The sequence below is a fragment of the Papio anubis genome, chromosome 9 (assembly GCF_008728515.1).
Source record: "Papio anubis isolate 15944 chromosome 9, Panubis1.0, whole genome shotgun sequence".
In the NCBI taxonomy this organism is placed as follows: Eukaryota; Metazoa; Chordata; class Mammalia; order Primates; family Cercopithecidae; genus Papio; species Papio anubis.
The window spans coordinates 71,616,455-71,640,758 of NC_044984.1; the positions used below are offsets into that span (position 1 = coordinate 71,616,455).

At 39.4% G+C, this 24,304-nt stretch overlaps 1 protein-coding gene across 1 annotated transcript in view; it reads left to right on the top strand.

Moving 5' to 3' along the window:
- Positions 1-1,115: 1,115 nt before the first annotated feature.
- Positions 1,116-24,304, top strand: part of NAV3 (neuron navigator 3) — a 946,218-nt gene continuing 923,029 nt past the window's right edge. The window contains exon 1 of the mRNA XM_021923304.2: positions 1,116-1,196. The gene's annotated coding sequence lies outside the window, so the exon portion shown is untranslated. The remainder of the gene's footprint in view (positions 1,197-24,304) is intronic.

A 24,304-nucleotide genomic window follows, 5' to 3' on the forward strand; every position in this document is an offset into this window, starting at 1 on the left:
CCATGTGAATTGGTCAGCACATCCTGTTTGGGTTGCGTGTCAGCAGTTGAGATCTGAGCCTTATTTGTAACAGTGAAACACTGAGAGACCTGCCCACTGAAAGCTGTTTTTCAGCTAGGAATAGAAAAGAGGCAGGCTAGACTCTTCTTTCTGCTAGATCTTGCTTCTTCTCAGCAACAGAAGTAGACCTGCCTTCCTAGCTGTAGAGAAAAGGTGCCAGTAGGCGGGCAGGTGAGCCTGTGGATAACCCTGGAGTAAAGGTTAGAATAGACCTTCAAGTCTATCCTCCAGCATTCGCAGTAGGGGTAGAGAAAAGGAGACGCTTCTTTGGCTGAGAGAGGAAGAGAAAAAAAAATCCCAGATATTTGACAGCTATATCTTCCCATCATCATCTTCCTCTAAACCCATGCCTCTCTGCTTAGTGAGACATAAAATGAAGAGTGACACCCACCCCCAGTCCATTCCCCGTTTGTAGGTGTGCTTTCAATGAAAAGAAGTTGGTGCACAAGGACGGAAACTAGAGCAGCTGAAAATAGGTGCAAGACTTGTTGAGCATACAAATCGTTTCCCCCTTAGTCTCCAAGGGAGGAAAAAAAAATCCCTCTTACTCTCTCCTTGCAGACTGTGTTCTGCATTCGGGAGAGGAAGCTGAGCCTGGTCCTCAGGCGCTCCTCCAGCCGTCTCCGCAGGAAACTTTTCTCGCAGGGCCCGCTCGGTCCATCCCGCGCGGTTCCGAGACGTGGGGCCTCCTGTGGGGCTCCTCTCCTGGGCAAGGGCCCAGATCCCGCGACGCGCCTGTCTCTTTAAATTCCAGCTGCGAGACTGGGAAACAGCGCCACTCGCCGCCCAGGCCGGCTGGAGGCTGCGAGCGAGCTCGCGCTTTCGCTCCCGGCTGCGCGCCGCGGAGAGCTCGGCTCTGCCCGCGGGCTGCTTGGTGGCGGCGGCGCGGGGCGGGGAGGCGCGGCCCGGCCGAGGAGGGAAGAAAGAGCGAGCCGGGCCGGGAGAGGCGCCGCGCCCGGTCCCGCGCCCGCTCTTAGCGGCCCGAGCAGTTTCTTTCTGGGTGACAAGGATGTGCCTCGGTTGGTTTTTCTTTTTTTTCTCCATCTCCTTAAGACGATTTCCATAGTAACCTGATCAAGTGGCTCAATATCGCAAACCTGAGGATTTCCGCGGCCCGCCGGCAAGACCTCGGCCAGGTAACGCTGCGATCTCCTCCTCTTCTATTGCAAACCGCTGCGCTCCTTGCAAAGTTCCTTTTGTGGAAAATCGCCCAACCCAACGGAGCCCGGGGTATTTGCAACAGCGTGTTCGTTTCCAGGTGCCTGTCAAGGGTCTCCTCCCTGCTGCTTCTCCAGGACCCATAATCAGATTATTTTAAAAAATTGTTTTTTGGTCGTCTCCCCCGCCCTCTCCCATTCTTTATTTTTTTTCTCTTCGCTGCGCTCTCGGCTTTTCCCCTGACACTACTGATGGGGGTGCGGAGGAACGTCGGGGGTGGGGGTGGCCAGCGCGGTCCTGGGAGTGGCGGGTTCGGATGGGCTGACTGCGGTGGGCCACTTTGGGCATCTCGGCGTGGCCTGCGCTGGGGTCACGGGGAGGGCTGTCAGCGCCGGGGCGGCGGAACCCGAGGTCTCCAGACGAGTGAGGGAGGGATGCAGGCTTGGGGGTGATGGAGCGCTCGGCTGGTGGCTGGTGAGCGTCCATACATCATAGCTCTCCTTCCCACTCCCCCGCCCCTCTTTGGGATTCTCTCTTTCTCTTTCCCCGTCCTCATTTCTTTCTTCCTTTACTCACCACTCGCTTCATTCTCTTCCTTCCATTTCCTCTTTTTTTCTCCCCTCATTTCCTTTTTTTCCTTTCCCCTTTAAAGAAAGGGGGATCGTTTGCAACCCTTTCGTTCTGCCAACATGAAATAGCTGTGAAACCTGCAGCGTGGCCACCTCAACCTGGTCGTTTTCAGACCGTCCTCATCCATCAACATATTTGTTTCCCGAGTGTATTGATCTGCCTGAATTATACAGAAATGCATTCTAAGCTAGGCGCCTGTATGTCAGAATCAGTTCTGCAGCTAGCTTCCGTGCTCCAAGTATGACATGTATTGTAAGGGCTGCATGTGTTTTAAACCCACATAAGCCATGGGTATACATAAATGTAGCTTTGAAAAAAAAAAAAAAAAAAAAAACTAGCCTTATTCTAGATAAACTTCCCTCTTAAATTACTGATATACTCTTTCCCCTCTTTGACATTTAATTTTAGGAAAGTTGGGAGACAGGTTCTTGTCCTCCAGTTTTTAAGGAACAGGCAACTTCTATTATCTTAATTTTCTCCTCTCTGAACGTCACTCACGTTTGCACTACCCAATCAGTGGAACAAGTGGGTTATAATTAAGATTCAGATGCTAGCTTCCAACGTCCAAGCTGGCTGGAGTGGCAACCTCTGGTACACCGTGCTAAGAAAACGCGGAGACCTTGCCAAAGAATAAAGGCATAGCAACTCTTTTGTGAAATATCGAGGTTCAGACTTTAGTACTGAAAACATGAAAATGCAATGAAACCAGGCTTTTAGTTTATTTTTGGTTCTTACATGGGTACAACTAGGTAGGTATAAATTAGTACTTCTTACAAACCATCCACTCTAGGTTAGAACCTATTCTGCCTTGTTTATGTTGAGACACTTCCTTACTATGGTTATATCTTTTTTTCTTTGAAACGTAAGATGTCTGTATCATGTGAAAACAAAGGCAAAAAACAGGATGACTTTTATTTGTCCACAAACATTTTATTTCTGGTTATTTGATTTTTAAAAATCTAATTGTTTTGCTTAAGTTTTCCTGAGGTCAAAATATTCCACGTGGAAAAATGATTCTAATCAATGATGTTCCTCCACTCTGTTTTAGAGGTGCATATAGTTCATATAGGAAAAAAGTCTCAGTTTGAGAGAGCTCTATTTGCCGCTTTTCCTTTGTCTGCACGTTTGTCTTTTAAATTCAACTATTAATATAGGATAAAGGATCTTAGGGCAGAGAATAGATCAGGCAGAAGGGAAACTACTGATATAATAGAAAATATATATGTAAACCAAGAGAAGTAATTATTGGCATGCCACTCTACAGAGTTGTTGTCTTTGTTTTTAGCCAATTTAAAGGCTGTACACTGAAAATGCATTATTTTCTGAATTCTGCACCTAATGCTGTTCCTACTCAAGATCGTATTTATCCAGTTCAGGTGAATATTTACAAAAGACTTAAAATTCCCTTGCCACTAAAATCCAAAGAGCATGTTTTTCTTCTAATTTTTTTTTTTTCCTAGTAAACAGTGATAGTAGTAACGGTCCTGCATTATTGTTTTTATCTGACTTCCAATTTTGGTGTTCCCTGGGTGGGTGGGTTTTCCTGACACATTTACAAGATGCTTTTGGCAGGTTGGCTGGAATTCGAAGGCACGATTAATTGTAGGTGCAATAAAATATTCATGTTCTCTTGTTCTTGGTTTGAGATGTCATGCCCTTTTGGTCACTTATATTTTGGTGTGACTGTGTGTGTGTGTGTGTGTGTGTGTGTATGTGTGAAGGATTTAATGAAGTCTGTTCTAATTAAGTGTCATGTGATTTGAAATTAAAAGGTATATTAGTGACAAGCCATAAATTTCTCTTATTTATAGTACATTGATCCTGAAACCATTTTTTCCCTTGTGATTTCTTCTGTGCATGGATCATTTAATGAAAGGTTGGCAATGATGAGCTATTTTTTAATAATAGGAAAAAATTTCCTCAAGTTTACTCATGAAGCCATATTTTTATACAGAGGGATTAGCAAATATTTCTGATCTCATATTTTAATGGACTGAATTGCTGACCACTGCTAATGACCAAGAATATATTTTCTTAATCCTGAAATTGCTGTATCTCTCAAGTTGTCTGGAGGACTCCAAGCGACTCAACTTGTAACTCATGGCAACAGGAAGTGGTTGTTCTGGGTGCAAGTTGAAGTATGGACATGGACCCATGCTTTGTTAGCACTCGGGGACTCCATATGAAAAGAATTAGTGTACTGGCTTTTGAGTATAGATGAATGTTAACTTTTTGACTTTAGTCAGAGCTACATCTCCCAAGCCTTGTTTTGCAGTGTCTGTCCTTTTGCTCTTCATTTACAGTAAGTCCTCACTTGACTTACTTCATAGGTTCTTGGAAACTGCAACTTTAAGCAAAACGAAGTATAATGAAACACTTTTATCACAGGCTAATTGGTAGAAACAAGATTTAAGTTCCCATGGTATATTTCTGGTCACAAAAACATCTCCAAACTTCTCAAAACACTTTAATATTAAGCATTCAAATAAATGTAAGCTACATATACATGTAAGAAAGATTACTATAAACCAGATCAATATTTACCCAATTATTTCAGTTTAGGGTCATAAGTGGCTGGAACCTATCCCGGTAGCTCAGGGCACAAGGCAGGAACCAGCCCTAGACAGGACACCATCCTATTGCAGGGCACATTCACACATGCCCACATGCAGGCTGGCATCATTTACATGCGCCAATTCACCTACCATGCACATCTTTGAGATGTGGCAGGAAGCAAGAGTACCTGGAGAAAATCCACACAGACATGGGAGAAAGTGCAAACTCCATCCAAACAGGGGACCCAGCCAGGAATCAACATTTGGGCAACGTTATAATGAAATGACATTGAATGAAAAATGACGTTGTTTCACGACCTGCTGTACTTGGGGGTTGTTATAAAATTCTCAGGAAACAGAGGTTTAATGCTATCTTTTTAATAGAAAATAACTTATAGAGAGGTGTGCACATGTGACTTTGTGTGTAGCAGGAATCTTTAGGATGAGAATCAGACATATGAGGTGGTGCCAACATGAGGAACGTTGAGATTCAGGAAGCTGTGGATGGAAGTAGAAGGCAGGAGGCCAGGGTTAGGTTCCTACTTCTTACTGTCTCAGTTATTCTAGTGATGGCCTGTTTATTCACAGATGTCACCTAGCTTTGTTTTCTCAAGAAGAAAAATGAGCATAATCTTTCCTGTTATGAATTCTCAAACACACATGACAGAACCACAGACACAGAGGTGCACACATGTAGCAGTAATGGATAGTAAATGACACACTTGGAGGAAACAGAAAAGACTTCTCAACAGAGACCGGAGATATGTCCTTGGACCATTGATGAATGAGTAGTGATGTATTTTTTTCTTCCATTCAGAAGGCTAATATATTGCTATGTTCTATGGATAAAGACAGTAGATGCTCAAGGATGAATCACATAATATGCATAATAAATCCAGCAGGCATTACCCTTTTACTTATGTGACTGCAAGTAGGAATACATTTCCCCCACTTTAACCTTATAAAATTTCTTTCCCTTCTCCCATTTTGTAAGCAAAAGTAAGTTTCTGAAGGGTTAAATGGACCTCAGGATGGGAAAAATCCCCAGAGCTATCTTTCTGCACAGACTTCATTTTTTCTCCCAAGTCTGACTGTCAACTATAATATCTGATATGAGGCTCTGGTGCTGATGTTTCCATAGGTCATCATCCTTCGGTGTCCCAGATGAAGTCTCAGGTTGAACATTGCAATAGCACAGATTCTGAATTTAATGCATCATTAAAGTTGGTTATGTAACCCAATGGCCTTGTTAAACTCCAGATTTTTAAAATTATATATATTTACTATTCTCTTATTTTAGAATGATCTCACAATGTTCACAAGAAATAAGCCTGGTCCCTGCAAAGATTTTAAAAACTGCTTGTTCACATCATTAGATTGTACAATGCTTGTAGGATGACACTTTTTGCTAATCTATGCAACATTTTTGTAACAATTGTGCATATTTTAACTACTTCAGATAATCAGGACCTAGAGACTTCAAGATCTGGAAGCATTGCTGGTGACATAGAGCAAAAACTTTCTTGAGAACAGAAAGTAAGTGTTTTGACAAGAAGTGATTTATAACAGTTCAGATATAGCCAGGAAGGTTTGTTTCAAACCTTAAGTATTATTTCTTTCATCTTGATTTGTATATATTTATATTTGATCTATTTATTTATATTAATAGAATTTTGGGTCTTATAACCAGCTTTCATTTTTCTCTATTGGGAAAGATCTAAGTCCCCATCCTTCCTTGGTTTTTTTTGGTAGGTTTGTAGACATAGCATTGAAGATTCAGTGGTACCTTTTATACGCTAATACTGCCAATATGACCATAAAACCATATTTCTTGGGAATTTATTCCTCAAATCAAAAGAAGCATCTGCTATTGAATGCTACCTTATTAAGATGTATCAAATATCCTGATAGATCCAAAACACCTCGGTCCACTTTAAGGCAGTATTGCCCAGCAGTTAAAGATGTAGCTTCTGGAGGAGTCTTTCTGAGTTTGAATTCCTACTCTTCCACTTACTGTATAGGTGATCTTGGGTAAGCTTCTTGAGTCTCAGTATCCCTATCTGTAAAATAGTTGTAGAGAAGAATTTTTGTGATGATTAGATGAGAGAATATATTAATACAGTATTTAGGAGGGCAATCAGCATGTATCATATATTCATCATGTATCAATTGCTATCATTATTGATGTTCATACTGCTGATGTTGAAATGCACAGGAAGGCCACAGTTATTTTCTGTTTAGATTAATTTTTCTTTTAAAGTCTGAACATAAACTGTAATACTGTGCTTATTTATACAGGAACTGTGATCTCGTCTCCTCCTTTTCCCATCTCCCCCTCTCCACCTTAGTTTTTCCTTATAGTCTCAAGTTGAGAACAATGACCAGGTGCCTAAGAGATAAGAATACTCTCTTTTTGAACTCATGGCATTAGCAGTGACCTGGATGAGATTGGAGTCTATTATTCTAAGTGAAGTAGCTCAGGAATGGAAAACCAAACATCATATGTTCTTACTTATAAGTGGGAGCTAAGCTATGAGGATACAAAGACATAAGAATGACACAACAGACTTTGGGGACTCGGGGAAAGGGTGGGAAGGGGGTGAGGGATAAAAGACTACAAATAGGGTGCAACGTAGACTGCTTGGGTGATGGGGCAACAAAATCTCACAAATCACCACCAAAGAACCTAATCATGTAACCAAACACCACCCGTTCCCCAGTAACCTATGGATATAAAATAATTTAAAAAAAGAAAACTCTTTTTTTTTTTTTTTGCAGGGAGCCAGGTAAAAGGTAAGAGGAGACTCCATTTTTGAGTTTCTAGAAAAGCTTATCTCAACCTATTTTTTACATATATAGGATGAAAGTTATCCATGAATTTTTCTCAAAAGTTGAAATCAGGATTAGCTAAAGTCTAATATGTTATAAAAATAACAAAAATGTGACAAACATAAATTTCTGGCTTTAGTATTACAGAGCTGTTCACTTAGAAGCTGTGACTGCCTACTAAAACCTGAATGTAATCCTAAAACTACAGGTTTGCAAAAGAAGGTTGTAGAGTAACTTTTTGTGAAGTCATTTGAAATCTTATTTATGAGAAGATGTCATTTGGTAAAAGATGTAATATTTCATTCTTAATTTATTTTTCTTTGTGTGCTCCAATATTCTAGACTTCTTTGTGTAAGTAATTTTCTTTCATATTGAGATGGCCTTATCTGAAAAAATGAAATATTGACTTATTATACCTATTAAAAATTTGTATTATGGAAAGTTTTAAATGGACATGAAAGTAGAAATGATGACATGATGAATTTCAATGGATCCATCATTCAGTTTCAACAAATTAGGTAACCTCTTCAGATCCTTTCCTGTGATTCTCTGACTATAGAAATTTTAAATCACTCTGATTTTGAGGATCTAGAATATCTGGTTTTTAGATAATATTGATTTACTATTGATAATATTGATGCTAAAATGGTATAGATATTAACACCAAACATTTAATGACCAGTCAGTAAACTAATATACACAAAATGATGAGTGAAAAATATGTTAGAACTGAGAAAATATAAGAAGGGTTAGAAAACACAAGATTAATTTGATTCAACATTTAAGCATCTCCTTGAAAGAGCTCATAAGATGTCATGATTAATACCATATTATCATATGTAAGAATACTTTTCAGGAAATTGGACAATACATAGTTCTAAAAGTATGTTGAGCATTAATCTTTCAGTAGGAAGCTCATCTCAAGATTGTAACAGCCAGCCTCGGAGATGGTCCCCAGTGATCTTTGCCTATTGCTATTCATGCTCTCTGAAGTCCCCTCCCACATTATATATTCTGTGTGATCAATAGAAGATGACGGAAGTGATAGTGTATGACTTCTGAGGAAGTATGACTTCTAAGGCTGTCATAAAAGATATTGCCATTTCTACCTTTCTCTGTTGGATCACACACTCTGGAGGGAGCCAACTGCCATGTCTTGGGAACACTCAAGCAGTCCATGGAGATTCATGTGGCAAGAAAGTGAGGCCCTCTGCTAACAGCTCCAATTTACCAGTTGTATGAAGGAGCCACCTTGGTAGAGGGTCCTCCAGCCCTGGAACTCTTCAGATGACCACAGTCCTGTGTAACATTTTACATCCTCTTGAGAGCCCCTGAGCCAGAACCAACTGGCCATTTCTGAAATCCTTACCCACAGAAGCTGTATGAATTATTAAATGTTTGTTGTCGGAAACTGCTAAATTTTGGAGTAATTTGTTATGCAGCAGCAATAGATAACTAGTATTTATAATTACAACCCTGAGGCAGTTTAAGGTTTTTGTATTAGTTATCACAGTTTTATAGATAAGTAGAAGTGCCAGTTAATAGAGTTCTAGTTGACAGAATGCTATTTAAATCTGTATTTGCCGCAGTGAATAGCTAACATTCTACCTTGTTTTATATTTTTAACTCCTGGGAATGAATCCTCTGTAGACATTACCTATAATGAGTGCAGAGGATACAGTATCTGTTCTTTCATTAGTTGCTAACCTGGATCTCAATCTTGATTCTTCCGTTTGGCAATATATCTGTTAAAAAATTCAACTCTTTTGGAACTTTGAAAGAAAGCAGTCCTGGAGGGTTGAGGACTGGGGCATATTTTAGCAGAAACCTGGGTGAACTTTTGAGACGGTATTATAGTTTACCTTCAGGTTATCCCCAAAATTACCCCTGTCCCCAACATACACACAAAAAGGCCTTTACAGCATGGGCTTTTATTGTCGTAGAAGCTTTTCTTCTGTTTTCTAGTGAACTATGTAAGATGAAAGTGCCCCAAATATTATATGACCCAAATAAGGCTCTGGTGAGATATAATATTATATCCATTCTTCAATTTGTACTTTGTTCTTTTGTGTGTATTGCCAGGTTTTCCTTCTTAAGCCTGGTTCTGGATGGTATTTATCAACCTGTTTCTCTCGTTGTTCTATTACCAGGCTAATAAACCTAAAAATTGGATATTACTGTGGGCTGAGACAGATTCTGTATACGTACAAAGTTCCAGTACATCTTTGCAAGTAAAATGATGTGGACCGGAGAACCAAAAAAAGACAATGGCCTCACTTTTTACTTCATGGATCTTTTTAATTTTATATAAATAAATTATCCATCCCATAAAAATTTAAATGGTGGCTGAATCTTTAATATATATAAGCACCAGGAACCTTTGATAATAGAATTAAAGTTTTTTAGCCTTTAGATTGGTGAGATTACTAGGTCATTTTCATAAATGTGCCACCACATGTCTTTTGATTTAGAGCATAAAGTTTTTGTAGATTTGCTGTTTAATTTGTTAGGTAGGGTAACTAATTGAAACCTTGCCTCCAAGAAGTTTTTCAGTTCCAAGGTTATCTTGGTATAAAACAGTGATGGTGTTCACTGATCTCTGCCAATCTCACGCTGTCTGGGAATTGAAATTGATTTTTTTGTTTTATGTTTTTGGTCCTTGGCATACACATTTATGTACCCTTTGAACAAGCATGATGTAAAAGGACTCAGGAAAACCAATAAGTAGTCATTTAGGAATTGGTTTTCAGGACATCACAAATTAATTGCATCACAAGCCTCAGGATAAAGCTAATGAAGTCACTAGTTCTTCCTGGTATTTTTATGTTTGAGCACACGGTGTGCAATAAGAACTGCCTTTAGAATTGAGAATAAACACACAGATCTGATTTTTCTGGTCCTCATGAAATATGTAGAAATTAAACCACTTCTAGTTGTTGGGGAAAAGGATAATGGCAGATGTACATAGAGCCTGGGAGTGTTTTCTTAGGTATCTTTTGATAAGCATGCTTTTGTTTGTTAGTTAGATAATGGATCCATCTTGTGTGCTTGTTTTATGTGCATCGCATGGGGGAGATTGCATTCATTTACTCCATGAAGTAAACATGATGTTTAAGCAAAAATGAAGTTTGTAGATATATAGTAATGATCATATATACTATAATGAAGGTAATAGGTATATAAGAATGAATAAAACAAGTTCGCCCTTCAGAAAGTTGGAATATACTTAATATTTAATTACAAAATTTAAAACTTATTTTTCAGAGTGTTTGATATTTATAGCTAGACTTTACAGTTTATTATAGCCAGGCTGTGCTCAACACAAGATTGGGTTGGATCATGTAACCATAATTGAGCATTATCCTGAGTTCTACACTGTTAATGAATGCTGATGCTCTTTTGAAGGTCTCCTATTTATGGCCTCAATAACCACAAAGACTTTTCTGTGTATAGCAGATAAACTCTGAATAATGTCACAGGAAGTTGCATGAGAAATTATGTCAGTACCTATAGCTTTTCCCCTTTTTGCCAGCTAACTAAAAATGTTCATTTGGGATATTCCCATAGGGTAAATGTCTGTATCATACCTCAGAATTTTTTTTTTTTTTTTTTCGTCAGCATGGAAGAAGCATTTCATGCACTTTTGAGTGAGTTTCCTGATATTAGTGCTTGTTAATTGTATATTAAGAAATGAGGTGGGGTTTTGATAGTAGTATGGTTAAAGTCTCAGAATTACCTGAACCTGCCCTGCCAATTACCTCTGTCCCTGTACAGAGTCCCCAGGGAAGATGCATGCAGGCAATAGCAGCCAAATGATCATCAGAATACCACTTTATTAATAGCTTGAGATGGTGCCGGTTACCCATGACGCAGGGCTCTTTGGTAAAAGGTCATCTGGAGCACATATTTTTGGCTTGTGTCTCTATATGTAGATTTTCAGTATGGATTCCCTCTAGCCTAGCTGCAGTTCAGGAAAGAAGTCAAAAAGAGAAAGAAATGGTCATGCCCCAAGAGGGGTTCTAATTTCAACTTATCAGGCATCTTCAACTAAGAAGTTAAAAGAAGGCAAGAGGGAGTAGACTTTAGTTTTATGCTCTTCAATGTATAGTGACATTGTCTGCTAATATTTAAGGTCTAGTCAGTGTTTTTGGATCTGACATATAAAAAGAGCAACTGCTCCTTTGAAGACGACGGACAGAGGTTGACCTGGAGAGGACAGACAGGTCCGGTAGGGTGGATAAATCATGGTACAGATCAACCTGAAACCCTAGGAGTAAGAAATGTTTCACAGTTTGGACTTCTTCATATTTTAGGAAAACAATAAGGTGTGTTTATGTTTTTATGTCTATATACAGTTATATGTACACATACACATACATACACACTGTACTTAATATATCAACCTCAGTGTGGGCTGAGGAAGCACTCCTTGATTAAAAATATTACTGTTTCCTTAAGAAAATACATGAAAATGCACAATAAGTGGCTGTAGTAGAATATTGCCCCTCTACCCCATGTCCACATCTCAATCCCCAGAACCTGTGAATATGTCACTTTTCATGGTGTATTCGTCTGTTTTCACACTGCTAATAAAGACACACCCAATACTGGGTAATTTATAAAGGAAAGAGGTTTAATGGACTTACAGTTCCACATGGCTGGGGAGTCCTCACAATTATGGTGGAAAGTGAAGGGCAAGCAAGACACATCTTACATAGCAGCAAGTACGAGAGAACATGTGCAGGGGAACTCCCATTTATAAAACCATTGGATCGCAGGAGACTTATTCATTACCATGAGAACAGTATGGGAAAGCCCCGTCCCCAAGATTCAGTTACCTCCCACCAGGTCCCTTCCACGACACAAGGGAATTAAGGGAGCTAGAATTCAAGATGAGATTTGTGTGGGGACACAGCCAAACCAGATCACATAGTACAAGGGAGTTTGCAGATGTGATTTAGGTTTAAGGCCTTGAAGATGGTGACATTATCCTGGATTATTTGAGTGGACCCAATCTGATTACATGGGTCCTTGAAAGCAGAGAATCTTTCCCAGCTGTGGTCAGAGGATATGATGATGGTAAAATGGTCAGAGAAATGTTACCTTCCTGACTTTGAAAATGGAAGAAGGGAGCTCTGGTAAAACAAATGCAGGTGGCCTCTAGCAGGTGAGAAAGATAAGGAGACATATTCTCACTGAGAGACTCCAGCACAGAAAGCAGTTTTTCTGGCACCTGGAATTTTAGCCCAGTGAGAACCCTGTTGAACTTCTGACCTCCAGGACTGTAAGATAACACATTCGTGTTTTAAGTCACTAAGTTTGAGGTAATTTATTACTGAAGCAATAGAAAACTAATAAAGTGGGATAAAGAGCTGTAATCTTATTTTATTTCAGGTCAGGTTATGAAAAACCTTTGGATTTTTAGAGCTTTGGGGTTATGAATTGCACTTAGGGATTGTAGACCTGTAGCAGGAATCGGGAATCTTGGTATTTTAACTGAATGATCTTATTGGGTTTGAATTTTTAATTGTAGGAGAAAGAGTTCCTTACAAAAATGTATTTTAGTTGTTACCTTCCCAATACTTCAGCCTTTGCTGATTTTTTTTTTTTTTTTAAATTTGTATTAGCTTCCATTGCCTTTATGGATCTTATGCTGGATGATGATTGATCCGACCAGCTTGGCTGGTCATGGGCCTTGGTTCACTGTAAATCAGATTAAGTAATGCATTTGAAGGGCCTCACACTCTAAAGTACTGTGCAAATGTACAATGGTCCTTGTTGATTATTTTTACTATTGAGTACCTGCTTTCTGTCCCTCCTTCCTTCTAGGATGATTGGGGGTTGGAGGGGAGGAAACACTGCAGGGTGATGTTGTGAGTGTGGCAGTGGCACCGCCCCTTTCTCTGGCTGCCAGAAATCCCTTCCTGTACTCAATCTTTACAGTGTGTGTGGCTCCAGTGGAGGTGGCGACTGGAATGAATGCCTCACCACGGAAAGACTGGATACCCTTGGGCTCGCCCATGTTCTTCATTGTTAGTAACCTAATTGCACGAACATTTTAAGTGAGGAAGAGAGATTATCGACGTTCTGGTTCTTCTCTTGGCAGAATCCAGGGCAAAGTCCACATACTGAAACTTGCTGAGAAAATATCCCATAAAGTATAAAGCATATTTTACCCTACAGGGCAGCTGTTCACATTACAAATTAAGTATTTGTTTTTCTTGTAATGCTGTGCCATTGTAGTATACTCCATTATTATGAAATGACTGTGGCTGTCTGATTCATGTTTGAAGTTTATGTTTTCAGTGATATATTTCAGAATGATGATATTACCTTTGATTCAAATTAAACTGCCAACTCTTGTACCATCCTTAATCTGTAGCTGAATCTTCAGGAACATCAATTGTCCTATTGATCCTTTTGATGTCCAATCACTGGAGGAATGTCTTACTGTGCCTGAAAATTATGCGTGTGGTTGCATTATTGTTTTTCCTTCATTTTTTTTTAAGAAAACTGATAGGTTTTGAGCTATAGTTTATAATCAAATAAGTCCAAACTTTTTTCCTTGTTAAAGACATGTATCTTCTCTTTGCCTTAATATTCTCATTGTCTGTACCCCCAACACAATGCTCTGTCTTTCCAACATTTTTGGTATGATACATTTGAAATCTTTTCTTTGATTTTGATGAAAATGATTGCAATTCAAATACAACTTGACAATACATGGACCCACGTAATCATGTAATCTAGACAAGTAATGTCTTTGTAATCAATAACAAGATAGTTGGCCAGGTGCAGGGGATCGTGCCTGTACGTTGGAAGGCTGAGGAAAAAGTATTGCCTGAGCCCAGGAGTTTGAGACCTGGGTGAGAGTGAGACTCCACCTCTACGAAAAATAAACATAAATTTGCTGGGTATGGTGGTGCACAACTCTAGTCCCTGCTACTTGGGAGGCTGAAGGGAGAGGATTGCTTGAGGCCAGGAGGTCGAGGCTGCAGTGAGCTGTGATAGCACCCTTGTACTCCAGCCTGGGTGACAAAGTGAGACCCTGTTTTAAAACAACAACAAAAAACAAATATGGCTATTTATGTCAAAGTTTTAAATAACTTTATCTAGATCATGGGCTCAAGTAAAAATTTAGCATATTGGGAATGCTGTAGAGAAATTTTCTCACCTGAAATCTATCCTGGAATTGCTATAATACATAATTATGATTTTGTTTCAATGCTTATTGATTCCACTGAATTCTAGTTGAAATATTTGTTTAAAATAGTTGCAGAACCTGGAGAGTGCCTTATTCTTCACACCGTAATGTATTAGGCTCAGGCTAGCTGCTGGGGGTGAGTTTGGAGGGAAAAAGGATGTAAACCTGAATGAGTTTATTTCTAGTATGTGAAGTAAGACTTGTGCAAAGGTGTAGTGCTGTAGAAAAGTATGAGTTTCTGTCGAGAGGAGCAGATAAAGGAGGAGAAATCTGGGTTGCAAATGCCGAACGCTTAATGGAAGAAGTGGCATATGAACTATGAAGGGTGGCATTTGGACGTGCAGAGATAGAAGGAAAGATATTCTAACTGGGAAATGGGGTAGGGAAGTATTCAGGCAAAATTCCATTTACTCCATGGCAAATGGGCCTTTAGGAGTTGCCCTCACCCTGCCCTGCCTTGCATCCAGTTGTGGTCACCACACCTCCCGGCCGTGTTGAGCTATAGGGAGTGTCCTGCAGGTGTCAAACTCTTTCCACTTCGACACTGTGTGAACAGATAGAATTTCTGTACAATGAGACTTTCACGTGGAGTTTTTAAGACAACTCATATTAAGGTGTGGAAATAGCTCTTTGTAAATGACTTCTTCATAGTTGTTCAGTCTGGCCAACCTCAGAGTCTTAGCTTTCCAAGCTTGTCTTTAGGGGATGTGTATTGCCTGACTCCACTAATGCCACTTGTACGAATGTTTCTCTGCTTATTTTCAAAGCAGTTCTATTCTGTTCAGTGCTCAAAAGACAAGGATGAGAGACAAAACAGTTGCTTTTGAGCTCACTGCTGAGGAGATACTTTTTTTAAAAAAAATTGTTTAATTAATTAATTTTTTTTATATTTTGAAAATATAAAACAATCATAGTTGTACTAAATGTATGAAGAAGGTGCATGGAAACAGCGGTGGGTGTGACAATTCTGCCTGGTGGCTAGGCATCGGGGAAGAATGCCCAGAGAGGAGATGCTTGAGCTGAGTCACGAAACATGAGTGGGAACCTGCCAGATGGACACGATGGAGGGGGATGTTTCAGGATGTGACTGCAAGTGTACAAAGGCAAGGGAACATGAAATGTTTGGGGACAGTTAGTCCTCAGGAACAGAACTGTGTGCATGGGACATGTACAGCATGATGAAGCTGGAAGGGTAGGCAGCCCATGTAGTGTATACATTCTAGATCAGGGAGTTTATGCTTTATTCTGGAGGTAGCAGTGATCATTGAAGGATGTTAAACAGGGATGCTATATATATATTCCCTTTGAGAACAGGTGTCAGGATGATAACATCTTAATATAAAATTGTTCAATGCAGAAGCAATACTAGGTGTCAGCTAAGAGCTGAGGCTTCACAATATAACATTTCTTATAGGCAGTATGAATGGGGTCAAATTAACTTCTCCACATCTCAGTTTCTTTATCTGCAAAGTGGGGCTAATAATAGCAGCTGTCTCTGAATTGGTATGAGAATTAGATGAGCTATTGTTGCCAAAGAATCCAACTATTATAGCAAGTGCAAGAATCTTGTGCATTTACTATGCATTCTAATTTTATTAAGAATAGTGACTAAGTGTCCAACGAGAAGTTGGCAAAGTAAGAACTGAAAGGCTCCTTGAAAGTCAACTGGAGTCTGCATTTTAACTTACTAATGAAGGCCAGAAGCTATAAGCTGAATTTTAAATATTTCTTAATCTGAGGTTGTTTTGTTTACTGGACGGAGCAAAGACAACTGGAAAATGAGAAACGGTAGAAATTAAAAATGTATTGCTAGTGTGGCAAACAAACAGCATCTGGGACCCTGACTGGTATTAGCCTGACCCAGGTGAGGTTATTGAAACTCCACTGCACAGTTAATATTATTGTGTCCCCATACCAGCAAAAGTAGAATCATCACAAGGAAATTTACAAAACTTTGGGAATGTTGAGGTTGGAAGAGCTTTACCACCCTGACTCAATTGGCCCGGGTCAATGTGGGCTGAAGTCTGGGGCACCAAAATGGTGCAAAGGTTTCCCATGACTTCTGCTGGCTTTTTAGGGATGAATAATAATCAGTAAAATATGGATAACCATAAAATTGTATGTTTGAATACTCACTTAAAAATCTCTCATATACTATACTTAGTAACTTAAACATACATTTAATGAAAAAAATTTCAGAAAAGAATGAGGCACAGATTTAGTGCTTCAGCTGGTAAAAGCATATTAGTGTGTGCAAAGTGTTTCACAAACTGCCATGCACATTCTAACTATATGATAATACCTACATGTTAAATACATATATTTGTATTGTATATAACACATATATATCTATATATCATAGGTCTTTCTGTTATTAAAAAAGCAAAATCTCATTTTTAAGAAGGAAAGATAGACTGATACTTCATAGCATATCTATGGTTTTGTTAATTATAAGTACATTTTCTTTGCTATTTAAAAAGATGTTTTGATTCATCTCCCTAACACTTTAGCAAATTTTAAGGTAATAACCATTATAATTTTTGGCAAGAGGGTGATTTTATTTCACTGGATTTCCAGTTCATATTGAAACATTCTATTTTATTGGATACATAAATCTAAACAGCAGGTCAGGACTTTTATTTTCATGTTTTGTTTTTTTGAGACGGAGTTTCGCTCTGTTGCCCAGGCTGGAGTGCAGTGGTGAGATCTTGGCTCACTGCAATCTCCATCTCCTGGTTCAAGCAATTCTCCTGCCTCAGCCTGCTGAGTAGATGGGACTACGGGTGCGTGCCACCATGCCCAGTTAATTTTTGTATTTTTAGTAGAGATAGGGTTTTGCCATGTTGGCCAGGCTGGTCTCAAACACTTGACCTCAAGTGATCCACCTACCTTGGAGGACTTTTAAATGTTTGCAACTTCTCATCCAATTTCTCAAATGTTACACAAAGCAGCAGTCAGACCTTGGCCCTTTTTGCTGAGCATTTACTTAAATATTAAAAGATGAATAGTTGCTACTCTCTCAGTCATGTGAATCACTAGTACCAAAGGAAGGAACAGTGGAAGTTTTTAATGAGTTGTGCTGTTAATAAAAAAAGAAGTGGGTGGTAAATTATGTATCCAAGCCCTTGAAAATTAACCTCCAGCACGTTATTAGTTTCTTTCTTTCTTTCTTTTCTGCTTAGAGTTACAGTTTAATTTTTTGATAAAGCAGTTTATTGCCCTCTAAAAGATACTTAAATTAGAAAAGGATATTTTTGTGTGGCTTATCCCAAAGGATCAATTTATCAATGGCCACGTTGTGCTTGTTTTTTTCATTCGCATTGTGAGCCCCCTTTTAGGGTTCTTGTTAGAAACCTGTGTGGATTTATTTGCAGAGTTGCACACACTGAATTGGACTTAAGGATTAAATGAATTCCATGAACTAGAAGGATGACCTTGTAGACAGGAAAAGATTTCATTATATGTTTTGCCCGCTATCAGTGTAATAGAATTTGTGTTGTATGCCTGATGTTCAGACCTTTCTTTTTTATTTTTGCATGAGTTATATTTTAAAAAAAGATGGAAATGTAGCATCCAGACAGCAGACAATAAATTGGCTGAGTTATAATTGTGAGGATTATAGCACTACATTTTATTTTCCCTCCTGTCATGCTCAGCAAATAAATAATCCCGTTTACGTTTCAGCCTCCAAAACATGCTTGCATCTTTGGGCATGATGGGAATACCACGTGGGCAGGTAGCTTTATGGTCAGAATCCTAGTTATGTGGATTTTTATTTCTTGTATGTAGCCAACTAGTGTAAAGTCTGGTATTTTGTGCAGGTATTGAAGCTTTGTTAGACTGAGAGAAGATAAAATAGAGGGGGGATGAAAGAATTGAACTGTCGGTTTCTGTTTCTGGTGGAAACCCAGCCCACTGCTGCTGTATGCTAGAGAGGGAGGCTTTGGAAGCCTCAAAATGATCAAGCCAAATGGTAAAGTTCTAACAGTTTACTGCCAGTTGATGAGCTGTATGTATAAGGAGGTGCAATGATATGCTATTGCAGCCAACTCTTTTCTTTTTAAAGTTTGTCTGACTTTTAAACCAGATCAATTCCCTGTCTGTTCAAAATATCCGCATCCACCCCCACCCGCCCCTGCCTCTGTACTAGGGCCTGATTCATTTGACCAAAGACCTAGGCCATGACAGCCAGCTGTGACAATAGGGGGTAAATTAAAATAGCCTATGGCCAGGGTCAGACCATCTCTGAGAGATCATAGAAGAGTCCCTAAGGCCTGGCGAATGAAAGTACTCAAATTCTATTTTGTACTCTGGTTAAAAACAATCTATAAAAAGGTAGCATTTAAAGTACATGAGAAGCAATAAATCATTTCCTCTTTCTGCAAATTGGTTTAGAGAAAATCTCTAGGACTACAAAAGGATATTTTACTGCTTCTATGGCAGTTTAATATTAATAGGAAATACTTATTTGGTATATATTGTGTTGTTACATTTATATAATTCTTCTGATATTTTTTGGAAAGCCTTTAGCATATGATAGCTTCAATTTTGGAAGGTGCATAGTACATGTATTTGTCACTAATTTACATGTAGCTAAACTGAGGCTTGTAGTAAAGTTCAGAAGTCTGAGTTCCCACAAATGATTAGTGGTAGAATGGAATTAGAAGCCAGCACTAATTTCTATACTTTTGAATTGACATCTATGATTCAGAAAGGCATGTAGTTGCTTAGGCAATGGGACAGGGATTGTATTACTCATTACTTCTGGGGCATTCTCAACTATGATAGGACTTTAGTCATACCTCTACAATGTTGGGAGGAGAGATACATATTTAAAAAGCAGTAACAGCAGTTGAAGGGAACAAACGTAATCTACTTGTTTTCTTAGGGAGGCATGAATGGAAGGGACTATTTTACAGAAAACACATCTATCCCTCTTGTTTTGGGGATACTGTGTCTCATCTTCGAAATGGGCTTCAGCAAAGTCAATAGTGGTGGTGAATTAGTAGTTCCATGATGCAGTGTTTTCTATAGATCATAAATGGGTCAAGTATGATGATTTTTGTTTCCATTCTTATTATCTATGATGATTGTGAATAATTTGCCCATTTTTCTCAAGAGTGTATGATTTAAAGTATCATCATGTTTTTTCATTCTCAAAATGGACTAATAAAACCTACCTCTGGAATGAATAAATACCTTATTATAGATGTTGAAATTGTATAAATAGAAATGTTCATCCTCTCCCTGAGTAAAGATTTATTATTCCAAACACAAACATTCCCAATCGAAGGGTCTGAATGTGTCCTTCAATCAACTCAAGATCATTTTGTATAGCCAGGGTTCAATCAAATACCACTTTTTAATCAGCTAATTACATGAAGCAGAACAGGTTTTCCTGCCAAATAAATGACTGGGGAGGAATAATTCTCTAAGTGCACATCCTTGAATATTTTTTTCCCCAACAAAATAGTCCTGTCAGGAAACCATGCTCACAAGGTTAAAGTGATGTACGCTTTGGCCAATTTCTAGGTTTGCTCTTAAACTTCAGTTGGAATTACATCTTGTGGGCACAGGCTTGTTGGTTTTGTTTTAATTTTGTAATAGTTTGTCATTATTTTAGGAAGAATATGGGAACATTTGAGTGTGTTTGGGAAAGAAAATTAGTTCCTCATTACTTCCCCTGTCCCTGTCAATAAATTCATGAATCTTCATGTTTCTCTTTCTGCATTAACCTTTTCTCTCCATCATCCAGATATACTGAGGCTCAGGAAGCCAAGAACAGTCTCCTGTTGGACATCATCAGTTTGTCATAGGGATAATTTCCTGGCCTTCTTAGATAAGAGTGTTCAACTTTCCTGTGGTCTTTCCCTAAAGCCATGTACTTGTATATGGCTTTAGATATTTCTAAAAGATTTTAACTTGTAATCCTGCAAAGTTAATAATACATGTGTTCATCTCATGGAGGCCCAGGGAAGCAAAAGATTTGCACAAGCAGGTTAGTGTTGGAGCAGAGACAGGAATGCAGGTCTTTTTTTCCTGCCAGATCTTTTGATTTAAACTAGGAAATTCAAAAGTAATGCAGTTGCCAAGGTGAAATAATCTATTCATCTTCCTACTCATGGTGCAGTCTCAGTTACAATAGGAAGTCGTATCTCAGTTAGGCATCTATTACACTGAGCACACACAATAAATATTTTTAAAGCTTCAAGAGTTGAGAAAATAACATACTGTTCCAATCCAGGTACTACTGGAAGATATGCTATAGCTTTTTTCCATCACTTTCCGTTGCTTATTGCCTACTTCTAATATTTAGTGTTTTTGTTTTGTTTTGTTTTTCCTAACACCAGTAGTTTTCATCTGAGCATTAGGAAAATAGCAGGGGTTGATAAGATTTTCTCATGTCAACAACCTAGCATATTGCTGCGAACCTGGGAACATGCAATATTGGGGCACATCATATATTGATAAGAGGCTTGGTATAATGCTTGTTCTTTTCTCTCTGCATCTGCATTTTGTAGGCAGGCCTCTGGACGTGGAGGCCACATGGCTATGCTGAAGTTAATGTGGCTGGGTCAGCATTTGTGGGATAGTCTCAGTCTTCAATGAGTTTCAATGCATAGTCTCATCTTCAGTGAGTTTCGGAAGTCTTTTTCCACTAGCTAGCAAGAAGCCTGTTTGGATGTTGATAGCCCAAATGGGACTTGGCCCTAAGAGTTAGGGGAAAAGGCAGAGCTTGTTTCAAGGAGGCACAGACAAGATCTCGTTCTGGAAATCAATGATAGTGATTACCATGGCAGGTCAGGGATGTCAGCCACAAATCCTAAAGTGTTAACATGGAACACCACAGTAAAGCTTATCAACTTGCAGTGCTCCTAAAAATGGAATAGACTATAAATACATGCCCTAAGGTTCACATGGCAGTCTACAGACACAAGTAGGAAATTGCGCTGAAATCTCAGATTTCATACTAGAAATGAATGTAGATTCTGTACTCCATAATTTTTGCTATATTATCCAAACATAAATAAAACAAAACAAAAACATCTAGAAACCAGGACCTTATTTATACTGGGATATTATTCTTGTGTTCTCTGGTACACCTCTCTGGATCACTTCCACAGAGTTTTCACATCTCAGTTTTAGTCATGACTCTACTGAAGGAGGAAAAAACCCTAAATCTAACTTTTCAAAAGGATCATACAAAACAAGCTCTACAGTGTTTGGTTCGTATCCAAGGCAAAGAATCAGCGTGGTATAAAACAGGAAACATATCCAGTGACAATTTAAATTTTTTTCCAAGCCTGCTATTAGGTTCTAATGGAATTTTTCCCCTGCTGGTGAAACAAATGAAAACAAAAAGCAAATAAGAGAAACATTTTCTGTTGACAAGAGAAAAATACTGTGCAGTAGGAAGAATCTTAGGAGGCACGTTCTGGTACTGGCTGAACTTCATATGAATGTGGGACCCTAGGTTGACCTGTAATGTCTCTAGCTTGGTGACTCTGTAATTTATTGTCTCTTTGTGGAGGTGCTATTCTAACTTACCAGGGGTCATCCAGCATAATAAACCTGCAGTGTCCTGGGCAAATTGGGCACCCTGTCTTCCGTTCTTTTTATTTGTTGGAGAATGAGAAGTTTATATTAGGTGAGATGCTTTTAAGCATTCTTTTGTCAGCAAACTCAAAATTAAAACAAAGTTCAGTGTGAAGCATGGACGGGGGCAGGATTCCAGTTCCCCACCCTCTCTTCCGTGCACACCCCACCCAAGGACTCTGAGGGATCCTTGGCACGCAGTTTGAAAATTATGACATTCCATGGTTTATTCCACCCATTATTAGCCTTCAGTTGGAATCACATGCCACATCTTTCTGTATAGATGATGTTTAGGTAAATGCAGTTCCTAACAGAAGAAAGAAGGATGCAATCTCATCTAAGATAACAGCATCTTTTTATCAGCTTTGCTTGTTTATGCCTTTCCTTTCTTAATACATATTTTGTTTATTTGGAGGATGAGTTTGAGTCAGACTTTATTTCGTCTATCCTTTTTAATGCCTTTTATTTGAAAGACTTGAAGAATATAATTTTAGGGGTGGGCCCATATAGAGAGAGCATTTCAAGACAAATATCACATCAGACATTCTTCTGGGTGCCCAAGAAAGCAACTGTGTTGTTACCTTACCCTCCATAATCACTAAGGTGACTATTCCAGGGCTGAGACCTTAAGCCATATGCAGTGTAAAAATAAGGCTATATTCAAGAAGGTATATGCAGGTCCTCAAGAAGCAGCCCTGACTAGCTTTTTCCCAGTGTGAATAATCAGTTGATTCTGCCATTTATTCTGTCCCCTTGTTTCTCTGCTGTATTCTTTCCGCTTCCTAGTCTCTTTATTGCAGATATCTCATCCATCTTCCTGCACCTGATTTGGGAGTGTTGTTCCTAAAACCACTCTAACCACTGTGTCTGTATAGTACTCTCAATTAAGCTGCCTCTTCTCTACACGTATAACATACAGGCAGCGGGAAGCTAAGTCCCTTGCAGAAGGAGTGGAATGAACTTGCTGCCCCTTCCCGTGCCACTGATGTACTTGCAGACACGCTGCCAAGAGAGATTGTAATATTCCGTCCACACTGGACATCAGCTGGGATAGGAGGGAGGGGAAACAGCTTTTATGATCGCTCCTGTGCTTTTCCTCAGTGTTGGCTGGTGCAGGCTCTTGAAATTTTGTGTCTCACACCTCACTGGGGATTATCTGGAGGCCCTTTATTATGGATGCTATCAAATTTGTAGGGTTGGTGGTCTTAGACCTGACCCAAGGCAAGTAGAAATGCTTCTTCTTCTTTTTTTTTTTTTAAAATAACATTTACTGGTTTATTATAAGGGATATTATGAAGGATATAGAAGAAATACATAGGACAAGGCCCTCCATGGCTGTGCCACCCTCCAGGAACCACCATGTGCTCAGCTATCTGGAAGCTCCCTGAACCCCATTCTCCTGGGTTTAACGGAAATTTCATGACCAGCATTCCTTCCTCTAGGGTATGGAGCCAGACCCTCTATGACCCACAATCCGAGAGGTAAGGAAGATTAGAGCCCTGCCTTGGGACGAGTGAAAGGAAGGCAGGAGAAAGTCAGAGCGGCTCTGTTTCCTGAGGCTGCCCCTGAGGCTTAACACATCCTCCATTATAACAAAAGACTGTAACAAGGGCTATGGAAGTTATGTTCTGTGGCTTTCTTCTGTTTAGTTACAAGACAGCCGTGGGCCTAATGACATTCTGCACATCTTCAGAATTCAGCTGCTTCTTGGCTGATGGCACTTCCCCTTCTGGTTTATTTAGTTACCTGGACTATTTCAGGCACAATTATCTAAGAATGGATGGTCAGAAGACAGTGTCTATCTCCAACTGTTTGATATGCAGTAGGAAGCATACAGGTTGCAGCAGGTAACAAGCATTAGCTGCCATGGCATACTAGAGGGCTGCTGTATTAGTTCATTGTGGCACTGCTATAAAGAAATACCTGAGGCTGGGTAATTTAAGAAGAAAGAGATTTAATTGGCTCACGATTCTGCAGTCTGTGCAGAAAGCGTGATTCTGGCATCTGCTTGGCTTCTGGGGAGGTCTCAGGAAACTTACATCATGGCGGAAGGCAAAGGGAGAGCCAGCATTTCACATGGCTGGAGCAGAAGGAAGTGGGGGGAGGCGGAGAGATGCTACACACTTTCAGACAACCAGATCTTGTGAGAACTTGCTCAGCATCATGCGAACAGCACCAAGGGGATGGTGCTAAATCATTCATGAAGGATCCACCTCCATGAACCAGTCACCTCCCACCAGGCCTCACCTCCAACACTAGGAATTACAATTAG